The 12,842-nt window shown below is 36.9% G+C and overlaps 1 protein-coding gene across 13 annotated transcripts in view; it reads left to right on the top strand.

Moving 5' to 3' along the window:
- The window catches only part of Trdn (triadin), a 455,305-nt gene that overhangs the window by 429,221 nt on the left and 13,242 nt on the right, over positions 1 to 12,842 (top strand).

Here is a 12,842-nt window from a genome sequence, read left to right as displayed (position 1 = left end):
TTTAAATATGTAACAAGCATACAAGTTCACATCTTTTAAATTATAACTTTGAAACTGTACGTGTATTTGTGTATTTTATACTTATGACACATTTACATTTGTATTACCCACATTTCAATTCCTCACATTCTGTGTAGGCAGTACCTGCTCTATAGACCGCGAGGGCTTAAATGTTTTTCATAGCTTGCTCGGTGGGTTAGTACAGAAGAAAACATAAAGGAATCACTAATAAATAAAACTTGCCAAGAATGTCATGCAAAAATTCATTGAGTGAAAGACATATAGTCTCCAGCAATTTAAAAACTTATAAGACTAGTGATTTTCTCACAGATATGAGGACAAAATTTATTGATGATCCTCAAGAAGAGTCCTAGGAAGCTCCTCTTTCTATAGTACCCTTTCTTTATAGCCCCTAAAGCCAAGGATCAGAAGAGCATATACTATGGAGAAACAGCTTGCACAATCTAACTCTAAGGCAACCAGAAGTGAGGGCCCTTGTGCAGAACACTTAGGTGGTAAGGCTCCATAAGGAAGGCTAGTCCCCCCACCAATGGCAGTTCTTGGTGAAAAAGACAATCCTTGCTTTGTCAAACTGTTTATTCAAGGTGAAAAGTGTTAGTACAATTTACTCATGGTGGACCAGAGATTAAATACCTTTTGCAGGAAGGAATGTCAGGGAAGGGAAATTTATTGGCTAATATATTGGCAAGCCCATCTAGATAACTCATTAGCATGGAGAGCTCTGGGATCTACGCTATGTGATCAGTGGACATGGTGGTCCTCTTTGTTGGATGTTGTGGTCACCTGCTCCAGGGCCGGAATCTGGGCAGGAGCAGATTCAAATACCTACAGTTCTCAATTTTGAGAATTGCTGCAGTTCCTTAATCTGCTGGACTTTACCAGTTTTTCTGTCTGGTGACACGGTTCTGCTTGTCCCACATTAAACCACATCTGTTCTGGGTTTGGTTTTTGTTAGGGATATAAATTTAAGATCTTCATCTTTTATAAATATGATAAAATAAATAGTATGCTTCATATTATAATGTAAGATGAATCACCGAGGTGTCAGTAGTTTCAAGTTACCTAGAAATTATCACAAAGTGTTAAAAGAACATCAGGAATAATTAAACAAGAATTTCTGTAATATGGTGCTTTTCTCTGAATGTATACTTTTGATATGCATTCATCTGGAAATCCACCTGTGAAATGACCATCTACAAATTTTTTGAGAATATAATTAACCATAACAAATATATCATTTGGCATTAAATCATTAATAATTTTATGTACATTCTCACACTGAAATATTTCAATATCTTCAGCAACCCAGAATATCCCAAGGGAAATTTAATTTATGATTGAAATCATATACAATATTTCAAATAAGAGTTTCACTATTAACGATTCTGTCAATAGGTAAGCAGCAACTGAGTCACACGAAAAATTAATTTTTTTAAGTTTTTAAGCACAGAAAACAAACTCTTTGTCTTATGTCGCTATAATCCTTAGCCCTAACTTTTAAATGAATGAGTTTATGGTCTTTAGTGAAGTGATAACATTTATCCCGAAAGATAAGAATTAGTTCACTTCTAAGTTAATTAATGTTATAAAAGATTAACTAAGTTGCTGATAAAATTACCTTACAATTAATTAATGAAAACACATCGGGCTTTTAATTTTAATGAAGTGAATTAATTTTATTACTGTACAACATGTGTCAACCACATTTCTTGTACTTGAAAAGGAATAAAATGATCTGAATAGGGTACAGTTATAGAGCAAGGCTTGATGTGTTGTCTACTTACCTAGAACAAATGAGTTGGACTGGTGAGATTCATGCCAGTGTATCTTAATTCATTTGTTCTAAATGTGGCCAATCTAAGCAAGGAACAAATGGCATAGTAAAAACTAAATGGCTATCAAATCTTTTCCCCTGGTTTGTTAAAGGTGTTTGGAGGGCAGGAGTGACTGATTTCAGGTGCTATCTACATAGGATCTATTATGGCTGCCTGTGAATCTTTTCAGTAAGTGAGATTAGGACTTGTTGAAGTCAAAGGGAAAAGGAGGTCATTCTCATTTCTAAAATAATCACTCAGAACATAAAATTGTAAAAAGGAGCAAGATTAGAGAGACAACTATTGTTCATTGAGACGATTCCACCCTACTCCTTGGTTTTCAATCGTGAAGTAGTGGTACAGGATTGTGGTAAATAACATTACCTGCATCTATAGACATACCAATGAAATAATGCAGTGACTGAATTTTTAGATGTTAAACTAAATTCAGTAGAATTTCACTTCTAGAACCATCTTGGTTGTTGTATAGATTTTATACACTGATGGCTTTAGCTTGCTAGTGAAATTTTTACATCCCAATTTATAAGAATTTACAGAGTAATGATCCATAGTTTTCTTAAGACTTTTTGCTCTGAGTTTGATTTCAGAGTGAGGCTGCTTTGTAGAATAAGTAGAAACATGTATGTCTTCCCTATTACATGTTTGGAACACTAGGTAAATAAGTCTTAAAAATGTTCTATTGAATTCAGCAGTGGAGTGACCTGGAACATGCATCTTAATTTGCAAGCATTGTGTTTGTTGTTAATATATTGTCAATATAATTATTTACTTATTACGAATCAGTTCAGCCTATTCTTCTTGAGTACATTTATATATATCTTTCCAAAAAATATTCATTTTAAAAATGTTTTTAACTTTTACTTAACAACTATATTTTAAGTATAGCAATGCATTGCACATATTTGCTAACACTATAATAGCGTTTTTTGATATAGTGTTAAAAAGAAGAAAAGGGAAATCTTTTTCCATGTTACAAACAGCTCCAGAAAAATTTGCTAATTAAAAAAGAATTTTCTTTTATGTGACCTATCATGAATAAATGTTTATATATTATGTACTTGTCATCCTTTGTATTTCTGTGGAGTGGTATTACTGTCCTTGTTCTCACTTCTTATTATAACAATTTGAATTTTATGTCTTCATAATCATGTTTGCAAACTCTAAAATTATAGTTTTAGTGTTATATAATCTTAGAAATGTACATTTCCAAACTTTTTCAACAAAATTAAGTATGTTAGTTCTGTTTCAAAACCTAGTTCATCATGTACAATCTAATATGTATAAAATAGCACATGAATCATACACTGCCACCAGCAGTGTGGTTTCCACTTTGCCACATTCCTCAACTTTTAATCAGAGCGAAGGACTAACAGAACTTCAGTTTTGACTCTCATGCTTATTGTTCTCATCATGGATTGTATGTTGTCCTTGTGCCTATGTGTTTGTTTGTGAACATGGAAAACATGTCACAGGTCAGAGGATGCATTTCGAGATTTTTCTCTAAAGCTTATCAGGTTCCCATGTGTTTTTCTATTGATCCAATTCAGTCTTTTCTAGAGTAACTCTATTTTAAAGAAGTTCTAACTTAGTTGTGCTCTCTTCAAAATAAAGGTCTTCTCTCATTTCAAAGCATTTCTTTCTTCATTTTGAAATATGTTGTCCTAGTTAGTAGCCTCTACCACTATGGAAGAGATCTCCTTTATTTCTGTTACAAACAAAGTCATCTTTAAAATTTTAGCATGTATGGTTAATGCATTGTACATTTTCTCTAACGATTTCTTAAAACATGCAAGTCTAATCACATCTAACCATTTACATGGCTAATTGTACTCTTTAAAAACCTATTCTTAGGGTTTCATTGCTGTGTGGAGAAACTATGACCAAAGCAACATTTATAAAGAACAACATTTAATTGGGGCTGGTTTACAGATTCTAAGTTCATTACAGTATCATCAAGGTTGAAACATGGCAGGCTCTAGGCAGGCATGGTTCAGGGGGGTCTGAGGGTTCTACATCTTGTTCCAAAGGGTGCTAGCAGAAGACTGTCACCCAGGCAGCCATGAGAAGTGTCTCAAAGCCCACACCCAAACTAGCACCCTTCCTCCAACGAGGCCACATCTCCTAAAAGTGTCCCCCCGGGCAAAACATATTCAAAGCACCACTAAACGATAACATATTAATTTAATCTACAGACTATTTGAGTCAATATAGGTCTACACTTAGGCCAGGTTAACTTCTAATCCTTTAAAATGCTTGCCTTCCAGTGGGATCTTCTTTAGAATCACCCTCAACAAAGTTATATGGGACCCTCACTCAGGTTTTTTTTTTTTTTCTGGAGCTGAGGACCAAACCCAGGGCCTTGAGCTTGCTAGGCAAGCGCTCTACCACTGAGCTAAATCCCCAACCCCCACTCAGGTTTTTTAAGAATAATTATTATCTCTCATTTTACAATTAGCTTTTAACTGTGTTTAGGTATAGCGGGTGGTGTGGAGAATGAGACAATGTCTTACTATTAGTCCAGGATCATCTCCAACTAGTGAGCATTCCCTACCATCCTCCCAAGGAACGATATTATGTATAAAAGCTTTTTGTCATTGGACACATAGCAACAGCACTTGACAGAAGCTTTAAATTGATTATTTGGTTGCATTCTATAGTTAGGATAGGTGAATTTGGTGGCAAATTTAACAGTCCTTTCTTTCTGTGACAGTATCTTTTCTCTCTACATTTGCTATCCTACAGTTTCACTACAGTTTGTTGGTAAAAGGTAAATGTAATGTAATACACAAACACACACACACATGTATATATATATATGTATATGTATATATGTATATATGTATATGTATATGTATATATATATATATGTAAAGTTACTATATAGGTGAGGATAGCCTTGAGTTTGAATATGTATGTATATATGACACATGTATTTATCTCTTACATATACATATATATATGTATGCAAAGGAATTACTTATTACATATGGCTTTAAATGATTATGAATTAATTTTTAATTAATTTAATTTTCTTTTTATTATTATTCTCTAATCATTTTATAGTCCAGTTGTTATCCCCATTGCAATCTGCCCTCTGACTGTTCCTCATCCCATACCACTTCCCCCTTCTCCAAAAGCAGGTCCCCACCCCCTACACCACCCCACTAGAGCTCTCCACTTTCTGGGGCCCCAAGTCTCTCAGGGTTAGGTGCTTCTTCTCTCACTGAGGCCAGACCTCTGTTGTATATCAATCTGTGATGTCTCAGGGTCCAGGTTAGTTGAGACTGCTGGTCTTCCTATGGGGTCACTCTCCTCCTCAGCTTCCTCCAGCTTTTCTCTTCAACCACAGGTGCCCCTGGCTTCTGTCCATTGGTTGGTGCTAGTATCTGCATCTGACTCTTTCAACTGCTTGTTGGGCTTCTTGGAGGGCAGCCATGCTACATTCCTGTCTTTAAGCACACCATAGCATAACAAATATTATCAGGCCTTGTAATAACCTCTTGAAATGGACCACAATTTGGGCCTGTTACAAAACCCCCTTTCCCTCAGTCTCTTCTCTATTTTTGTCCACGTAGTTCTTTTTAGACAGGGACAATCCTGGATCAGAGTTTTTGACTGTGGGATGGCAACCCCATCACTCTAATTGATGCCCTGTTGTTCTACCGGAGGTGGACTCTACAAGTTCCCTCTCTCCACTGTAGGACATTTCGTCTAAGGTCCCTTTTGAGTCCAGAAAGTCTTTCAGCTTCAAGGTCTCTGGTACATTCCAGAGCCCCGACCCCACCTCATTCCTTCCACCCAAGGCTACCTGTTTCCATTCTTTTTGCTGGCCCTCAAGGCTTCACTCCTGCCCCCCCCATAACACCTAATCATTTTCCCCTTTTCTCGCACCCTGTCCCCTCTTCTATCCAGGTCTCTACCCCGCACCTTCCATGGTTGCATTCTTCTCTTTCCTAGGTGGGATTGAGGCATCTATGCCCGGGCCCTTCAGCTTGTTAACAGTCTTGAGTTCTGTGGATTGTATCCTAAGAATTCTGTAATTTTTTGACTGATATCCACTTATTAGTGAGTATATACCATGCATATACTTTGAGGTCTGGGTTACCACTCTCAGGATGATATTTTCTAGTTCAATCCATTTACCTGCTGCAAAAAAGCATGATATTATTTTTTCTTGGATATTTTATATGTTTATATGTTTATATGATAACATTTCAAATGTTATCCCCTTTCCTGGACCCTCATCTCTCCAATCCCCTCCTCCCTTCTGTGAAGATGCTCCCCTTCCCACCTACGCACTACCACCTCACCACCATGGCCTTTCCCTAAACTGGGGAATTGAGCCTTCACAGGACCAATGGCTTCTCCTCCTATTGATGCCAGACAATGCTATTTTCTGCTTATGAGGCTGGAACTATGCATTCCTCCATATGTACTCATTGGTTGGTGGTTAGTCCCTGGGAGCTATGAGGGGTCTGGTTGGTTGATATTGTTGGTCTTCTTATGGGGTTGCAAACTCCTTCAGCTCCTTCAGTCCTTTCTCTAATTCCTCCATTGGGGTCCCTGTGCTCAGTCTGATGGTTAGCTGCAAGCATCCTCATATGTATCTGTAAGACTCTGGCAGAGCCTCTCAAGAGACATCCATATCAGGCTATTGTCAGCAAACACTTCTTGGTATCATCAATAGTGACTGGGTTTGATGACTACATATGCGCTGTATCCCCAAGTGGGGCAGTCTCTGGATGGCCTTATCCTCAGTCTCTGCTACACTCTTGGTCTCTGCATTTCCTTTAAACAGAAGTAATTCTGGATTAAAATTTTGAGAAGAGTGGGTAAGTACATTCCCCAACAAGGGCCTTGCCAAACCTCTGTACATAGTTCTCTATAGGTTCTCTCCCCTTTGTTGGGTATTTCAACTAATCTTATCCCTGTTAGGTCCTAGGAGCCTCTTGCTTTCCTGGCATCTGGAACTAGCTGATAGCTACCCCTAGTTACCCATTCCCCATTTCTTCACACCTCTGTTCAAATTCCTAACCCTCTGCATATCATCCCAGTCTCTTCTCATATTTGATCCTGCCTCCCTTTTTCCCCCCTCCCTCTCCTCTCCTCCTCCCAAGTCTCTCCTACCCTCTACCTCCTGTGAGTAATTTTTTCTCCATTCTAAGGACTGAAGCATCCACATTTTGGTCTTCCTCTTCTTTGAGCTTCATATGGTCTGTGAATAGTATCTTGGCATTATGAGCTTTTGTGGAAATATCCACTTATCATTGAGTACATACCATGTGTGTTTTTTGTGACTGGGTTAACTCATTCAGGATGATGTTTTTAATAGTTGAGTTTCATTGTGGTTTCATTGTGTAAATGAACCACACTTTCTGTATACATTTGTCCATTCGTCCATTGAGGAACATCTGTGTTGCTTTCAGCTTCTGGCTATTACAAATAAGGCAGCTATGAACATAGTGGAGCACATGTCCTGCACTAGTGGGTCCTCTTTTATGTATATGCCCAAGAGTGGTATAGCTGGGTCTTCTGGTGGATCTATTTTCAAATCTCTAAGGAACATCCTGATTGATTTCCAGGGTGGTTGTATCAGTTTGCAGTCCCACCAGCATTGGTGGAATGTTCTTTCTCCATATTCTTGCCAACATATGCCATCAACTGAGGTTCTGATCTAGCTGTCCCAGCCAGTTGTCCCATCCTGCAGGACAGTCAACGAGGGTGCAGAGGGTACCTGGAAGAGAATGGGGGGCAAAAGACCCAAAGAAGGACGCCAAGACAAGAGTCTGATCAAGGTGACAATTTTATTCTTCCCCAAGGCTGAATTTATACCATAACAGTGGTAAAAAGAGAGAGGGGGGAAGTGGGAAACATTTACACAGGACAAAGTACTCGTATGGTCAGCTGATGTCAACAGGATGTTGGTTTTTCAGAAAGATCACAGGTTTGTCATATCACTGGGTGTCCTGACCACCAGATTTGTATTAGTCTTCTGCAGCTGGCTGGGGATTTTCCATGAACCCAGTCATACTTAGCTCTAACCATAATATTAACATCAATAATGGAGGGTTTTAAGGGCATCACTCCCAACACTTAGCAATTATGATGGCTGTAATGTGGAACCACAGTGTTACTTTGATTTGCATTTCCCTGATCACTGAGGACTTTGAACAGTCCTTCAAGTACTTGAGATTACCCTATTGTGAATTCTCTGTTTAGTTCTATACCATGTTTTGATTTGACTTTTTGGTGGTTTGCTTCCTGAGTTCTTTATATATTTTTGTTATTAGTCCTCTATCAGATGTAGGATTAGTGAAGAATTTTTTCCCAATCTATTGGTTGCTGATTTGTCCTATTGACTATGTCCTTTGCCAAACGGAAGCCTTTCAGTTTCACGAGGTCATATTTATCAATTCTTGATCTAGAGGCTGAACCAATATAGTTCAATTAACACAGGAAATTTCCCCCTCCCGATACCAATGAGTCAGAGGCTCTTTCTCACTTTCTCTTCTATTAGATTCAGTGTATGTGGTTTCAGGTAGAGGTCCTTGATCCACTAGGACTTGAGTTTTGTGCAAAGTGACCAATATGGATCTATTTTCATTTTCTACATACAGACTGCCAGTTAGACCAGCATTTATTAAAGATTTTTTTACATTGTATATTTTTTACTTCTTGGTCAAAAATCAAGTCTCCATAAGTTTATGGCTTTATTTCTGGGTCTTCAATTCTATTCCATTGATCAATGTGTCCATCTCTGTACCAATATCACACATTTTTGCTCTCCATTGTTTTTTTGCTTGAGGTCAGAGGTCAGGGATAGTGATTCCCCCAGAAGTCCTTTTATTGTTAAGAATTGTTTTCACTTTTCTAGGTTTTCTGTTTTTCCAGATGAATTTGAAAATTTCTCTTTCCATGTCTTTAAGAATTATGTTAGAATTTTGATGGGGGTTGTGTTGAATCTGTAGATTGTTTATGACAGGATGGCCACTTTTCCTATTTTAATTCTACCCATCTGTTAGCATGGGAGATCTCTCCACTTTTTTGAGGTCTTCATTGATTTTTTTTTCTTCACAGATTTGAAGTTCTTGTCACACAGTTTTCCACTTGTTTGGGTAGAGTTACACCAAGTTTATATTATGACTACTATGAAGGGTGTTGTTTCCTTAATTTCTTTCTCAACCTTTATATGAGACGTGTGTGAGTGTGTGTGTGTGTGTGTGTGTGTGTGTGTGTGTGTGTGTGTGTACAATAATATATACATGAAATTGCCTCAAAGGAATTAATACCTATTACATATTACTTAAAATGATTACAAATTAATTTTAAGAAATTCAAAATTAAAGACTTCAGCAGTAGTTGCCAAAGAGCATGTGTAAGCAAACATTAAGTGTTAGGAAGTATTTAACCTCATTAGTTAGTTATAAAATGCAGATTAGTCTGCTGTTATGTACTATTTCATATATATAGAATCACTGAAATTTTTTAAAGACTTAAATATAAAAAAGAACAGGATTTTTGCAATCAGAACTTTAATAATTGCTTTGGGAATGCAAAATTATCTGATATCATAGAAACCACTTTAGCAGTCTTTTAAAAATAATATCAGGTTTATATGAAAAGTCCACTATTTCCTCCTTGCAGGATGAAAGGAATTAAAAAGTTATACTCTCACAAAAGGCTATGCATGAATATTTATAGAATTTGCCTAATAATTTGCCAAACTGGAACCACATACCCTCAACAGAAGAATATGTCACCTTAGGTACAGCTTTGTGACAGAATATTACCAAGTATTTGTGTTGGGAGTCTGCTGGCCTAGAGCATGTTGAAACAAGACACAGAGCAGGACTCTGGTCTGGCTTTAAAGACTGATGATCTCCAAATATTTTAGTTCTCTAACCATAATGAAATGTTGATGATAACTTCTAAAAAGTCTTAAATTTTTCTTGCTAATTCTAAGGGTTAAAAGCTGCTGGTTTAGGCAATTAACACTGGTAGCCTAACAGCTGGGAATTAAGTACAGTAGCCTTTGTTCTATCTCAGTAGTAAGTGTGCAGCTCTAACTGGTAAAAGTTGCAGAAGAAGTAAGGAAAGTCTGAAGTGAATTTATCATTTACTTCTTAGTTGTAAAAGCTAAGTTGTGAAATCTCTCTTAGAAAAGAGTAGGGAAAGTGGAAAGATCCTAAAGCAGCCAGGAAAAATTTGCACTCCTCTTTTTGCAGTCTCATCCTAAATTAGCAGGAGATTAAGTAAAGGATTGATTGCTAGAGCCTTTTGTCTTTTTGTCCAAATGCCTCTTGTTTGTCAGGCTAGGGGAAAGTTTGGAACAATAAATTTCTATTAAACCAGGAGAAGAGAATAACAGTCACAGAAGAAAAAATTTTTATTTAAGCAAATATGCATAAACTCACATAAATCCATAAATTCACACACATAAATATATACATATATTCACACATGCATATTTATACACCTTCAGTCCTTCTAGTTGGGCTAGGCATGCAAACATTCTCACAATTATGTTCTCTCTCTCTCTTTCTTTCTCTCTCTCTCTCTCTCTCTCTCTCACACACACACACACACACACACACACACACACACACACACACATACACAACCATACTTATATATGCATTTGGAGCAAGAGACCAAGTATCAATGCAGAAAGAATTCAGTCTTTCTGGGAGAAAAGTGAGCTCCAATCTTTATTGCATTAAGAAAGAAAAATCTTCTACCATTTTAATACTAAGTGAATTAAACACAAGTTTGTAAAAAGAAAGCTTTGTTCCTTTTAGTATGCCTACCTCGTTATTAGGAAAAGGCCTGCTCCTTCTGCCTCTCTGAAGCTTCTTTTTTCCTCTTTCCCTCTGCATTCTGCATATTGCTCCCTTAGATTTTTTTAATGTTACCTATAGTTTCTCAGTTGTTCCACTCTGCATTCTCCTTCTAAACTTGCTTTCTCTTCCTACTCTGATGTCCCAATAATGCTCTTACTCTCAATGCCCTTTTCCCAATGCTATATCTTTACTTCTAAGTTCTTCTTAAGCTTAGTTCTGTCCAAAAACTTTTCTTGTGTCCTGACTTAAAACAAAACAAAACTTGAGTTCTGTTATTAAAAGGTCTGCTCAGATCTGTCTAAAAAGTGTTATATTTAAAAATCTCTTCTCCGCTCAGTTCTGACTCTTCTCTTTGTCCTCAGCACTTATACATATTTCAGAATATGTGATCACATGGTAAAGAGTTCATCATAATTTTACATTAGTTCAAATTATAAATTGAATAAGAAGTTTACAACAGAGAAGTTTACATCCAAATCTATTAGGAGTATTTATCTGGCTAAACAGTCATAACCTGTCACAACTCCACAGGTGCATTGAAAGTTGAAAACCATAACTAAGTTATTATTGAAGTTTTGGATAAATAAACCCAGTCAATATTTTATCCTATAATAAATCATTAGTTTCCTTTTATAACATTTATAACATTTGGTTAATGATTTTACAACCTCTTGGAATATGCTCTAAGTAGTAGAAAGTCTGGTTTCTATCTAAGAGCAATTAACTGGTGGCATAATGAGAGACTGACAGAGTTCACTTCAGTTCTGACTATCTGCATATTGCTCCCTTAGTTTTTTTAATGTTACCTATTGTTTCTAAGTTGTTCCACTCTGCATTCTCCTTCTAAACTTGCTTTCTCTTCCTACTCTGATATCCCAATAATTCTCTTACTCTCAATGCCTAATAGAAAAGGACCTAATAGCAGTCCCAATGTAAAAGAGCTTAATAAATACTGATATAATTTTAGGAATTCTTATAGGATCAGAGTTAAAAATTAAGAACTCATCTATTTGTATACATAGCATCACTACAAGTCAGTACATCTTCATATTTCTGCAAGATCTGCTCAAAAGGCGGGCTAATAGCAAGTGATTGTTATATATGTGTTAATAATAGTAAAATCATATTAATAGTAGTAATCTTCCCTAAAATGATTTTCTCATGGGCCTTGCCTATTAGAGCTTGGTTGTAGATGTTAATCTAAGGCAACGTCATCTCAGAAAGATCACCTGCTAGTTACTAGCTTGTCCTTTGATGGCTCTTGACAGATTTTGCTAAAATCCAAGCATATTTACTGTAGCACCACTGAAAAATAAACTAAGAACCCATCAGAAAATTATATTAAAACTGAAAGCTTCCTGTCACTTTTCTTGTTGGTCTTTGTTTCAATTGTCCTGCCTTCCACACTTTTATTACAAGCTCAGCATCTTCTTACCATTGGTGAGGTAGCCTCTTGGAAATGAACTATAGCTGGCTAGTTCCCCGAAGTTAAATGTGCCCCGTTTACTCCTGTAGTCTCAGCTTTCATGGCAGCCTTTGTGCCAACTTTTGAACCGGAGAGAAGTTCCTGCCCAATGTCAACAGATGATCTCATGGCAGGCAGCATGATGCACTCAGGAAAATATCTGCTCACCTTTTGGGAGTTGCTATTCTCCAGTCTCTCATAATCCTGGTTGTTTGCCTCAATTCTTCTTTCATACATTTGATTAACTTTGTTTTAGTCACTCTTTCCACTCACAGATATTTGTGAGTTCATCTAATTTTGTTAAATGCATGTGTTTTTGGTATCTCTCTCTTCTACTATATTGAGAGGCATGGAGAATATTGAAATTTTGTTGCTGCTATTTTTTTTTCAGAATACTCCAAGGCAATTTTATTTTCATCATCCTATTCTATCATAACAAAGCATCTCAGACTCCATAACCTTCACGGTGAATTTTAACTGACAAAGGACAATCTTGGACAACACAGGAGCCCATGTCGCACCTGCTGAATTCTTCTCCCCCACTGAGTATAAGATAAAATTATCTTTATCATCTTTGAGCTCAGAAACTCAGTAATACAGAGTCTTCTCTTTTGTGTTGTTTGTTTGGTGAATAAGCTCTTAGGTATGCAATTGAGCATATCAGAACTTCTAATGCCTGAA

Source organism: Rattus norvegicus, chromosome 1 (assembly GCF_036323735.1).
Source record: "Rattus norvegicus strain BN/NHsdMcwi chromosome 1, GRCr8, whole genome shotgun sequence".
NCBI lineage: Eukaryota > Metazoa > Chordata > Mammalia > Rodentia > Muridae > Rattus > Rattus norvegicus.
The sequence above is the reverse complement of the archived record's forward strand: the minus strand, read 5'-3'. Positions and strand labels throughout refer to the sequence as shown.